Source organism: Macadamia integrifolia, chromosome 14 (assembly GCF_013358625.1).
Source record: "Macadamia integrifolia cultivar HAES 741 chromosome 14, SCU_Mint_v3, whole genome shotgun sequence".
NCBI classification, from domain to species: Eukaryota; Viridiplantae; Streptophyta; class Magnoliopsida; order Proteales; family Proteaceae; genus Macadamia; species Macadamia integrifolia.
In genome coordinates, this window is record NC_056570.1 from 2328678 (window position 1) to 2331634 (window position 2957).

The following is a 2957-nucleotide window of genomic DNA, read 5'->3' on the forward strand; positions in this document are numbered from 1 at the left end:
TATTATTAAATACTATATTACCAACGAAGATTTGAATCACATTGATTGATGCCATCAGAATAGAGACAACCTCACATTAGTTGGTATCATTATTTATTGGGTAAGAGATCACTCCCAGGTCACATGGCCTCTGCACCAGCGCGGGGACCAATGAGAGTGTGCGCAGGGGCATCAACATTATTATATTTTTTTTCAAGGGGCCGGGTGATGCAGATGCACGATGGACTTAGACAAAAAAAATCTTTCGATTTGATTTTCTTTTGTTTTAGAAATAATTTCTTTTAAATTAGCTAGCTTCTAATTTTAGAATAGTTTCCTTTCAAGTAGTTTCCATTAATTGTTTGATTTTTTTTTCCTTTATATTGGACATGTAAACAATGGAGAAGTTCAGTTTTAGATTTTGAAGAATAGAAATTTTGATTAAGAGTTTTGGTATGAGAACCATGGCTGCCGATTCCCCTTTCTTCTTTCTCTGAATTTTTCCCATCTCTTCTCTCCTTTTTTTTAAATTCTGGTTTTTCTTTCCTACCCTTTTTCTGGCGATCGTTGCTGTCTCCTTGAAGCTGATCGATCTCCCTTATGCATGTGTTTTTTGGACTGAGATTTTGAATGAAGGTAACTCTTTCCTAGGCGATACAAATCCTAGGTCATCTCTTTCGAGGCTTGGTTCTGTTGTGAAGAAACTCAACCCAGAATCAGACCTAAATTTACCATCGACAGATCCAGTTGCAGGTGCTTCCCACGTCACTCCAGCCTGCTGATCTGAGCAGCCACCTTGTGAGTTTGGTACGCCTTCTCCTTAGGAGTCTACACTTGAAGTCCCAAGATCAACCGACCAGATTTGAAGGAGTTCTCTGCGTTGAAGGCTTGCTGGCTGCCGCTTCTGAACTCCATCATGAGGAAGAAGAAAGGTCTTTTATTTTCAAAATTTAACTTCTGCTTATTACAGATAAGTCCTTTCAATTTTTAAGTTCGTTATTAAAGACATCCTCTCTTTCCTAGTTTGCAAAGTAACCCTTCATTCTTGGTTTTATTTCAATTTAACCCCACTACTATTTTAATTCCAGAATTGTTCCTTTCTCTTTGAATTAATTCCTTTTAAGTCCTTAGTCACTTATTTCAATCTATAAAGCTCCTAAATCTTATCAGAAATTACATTATTGCCACTGGTTTGCCTAGAGTGAACTATTTGGTTCTTTAGTGGGCCCTAAGCGATCCGACTCCCTCGGATCCGCTTCACAAACCCTTTGGATGGCTCGCCTGCCAGCTTCATCGGGCCTTTGCTTAACTACGATCGCTCTCTGATGACTGAGGTTGGCCGTATATCGTCATCCTTCCGTCCTCCGGCGAGAGGCAAAGGATTGCATAGAAGAGGAAGAAAGCCCTTGAGAGCCGCCGTCACTGGCCGGTTGCCTCCCCCAACAGGAAACTCTCAGGACAGGGATCGGTCCTTGCATGATGGGCAAAACCAATTTGCAGCCTTGGCTGATGTGGTTGACAACATCGGTGACTCCCCCTGCCTGTTGGTTCGATTGATGTTGACATGCAAGCCATTTCTTGGAAAATTGCAAACTGTGAAGAAAGCTCCTCCTCTGCCGATGACTCCCCTGCGAGATCTAATGGAAGCTCCTCCTCAGCTGGCTCATTGTCTAGCTCTTCGAGCTCTTCTTCCAATGTCGATTCCTCGTACTCTGAAGAAGATTTGGAAGACGGAGAGAACTCTGACTCGCCATCTCATTCATTGCTGAAGGAGACGTATGCAAAGGGATCCATCTCAGCCCCTTTGCTGGCTTTATCCTCGATGGAGTCACGTGATACTTAGGAACCGCATATGGGAAACTTGGTCTTGCCCACTTCTGTTGGGCACATCTCCTTGGGAGAGCCCTGTTTGTCTAGGCCCACTGCTCAGCCCATCAGCCAGTTGGAATCCAATGTATCTTCTAACCAATATCCAGCCCATACGTCCTCCCTCTTGACTTCGGCCCACACCAAGGTTCCGATGGACCTGGGATCCATCATTTTGCCCTCTACCCAGACCCAGGCTACGACCAGTGACCCAAACTTTTGCCTTCGGCCCCGAACCAGGTTCCTACGGACCTGGATACGATAATGAATTCGTCCCATTACCTCCTTCCTCTTCTTCTTTTCCCGATAGCCCCTCCTTACATGCAAACTCCAAGCGAAATCTGAAAAAAGGAAAAAAAATGAAGACCTACTGCCTCGTCTTGTCAGTCTCGCCCTGCTTCCTCTGGCCTTGAAACCCCCCACCCTGCTCCTCATTGTTCTTATTAGAGAAGAAGCAAGTCTCGCCCAATCCCTGCTACTATTGGCTCCTCCTCCAGTGAGCCTTCGCTGCTCTCCTCTAATCATGCCCAATGACCCACGGCATACTGTGGAATGTTAGGGGTCTCAACTCCCCCTCCAAGCATGCTTCTGTGAGATCGCTCATTAAAGAGCTCAGGTCCTTCTGTTGTATTCTGGAATCTCATATCATAGAGGCTAATATCAGTAAAATTACCTCCACTATTGCTCCTGGCTGGTTTATCTGTCCAATCATACTGCTTATCCTAATGGGCGCATTTGTTTTATGTGGGACAACACCAAGATCAATGTTACCCTCATTTCCTCCTCCGCCCAATTCTTACATCTCTCCATCACTGATACTGCTTCCAGCGCCACTTTCTTCCTCACCTCTGTTTATGCTTCCAATAGGCCTGCTGAAAGGGACATTCCATGGAATGACCTCAGGCTTTTGGCTAATCAGATTAGGCAAATTCCCTGGGGTATTGGGGGGAGACTTTAATGTGATCAGATTTTCTCATGAAAAGCAAGGACGGGCTACCTTGGATTGGATGGTGAGAATATGGATGCCGTAAACTCTTGCATTGATGATACTGCTGTTGAGGACCTCAGATGGTCAGGAATTAAATAAAAGATCGGGTCAGGCCAGAATTGCT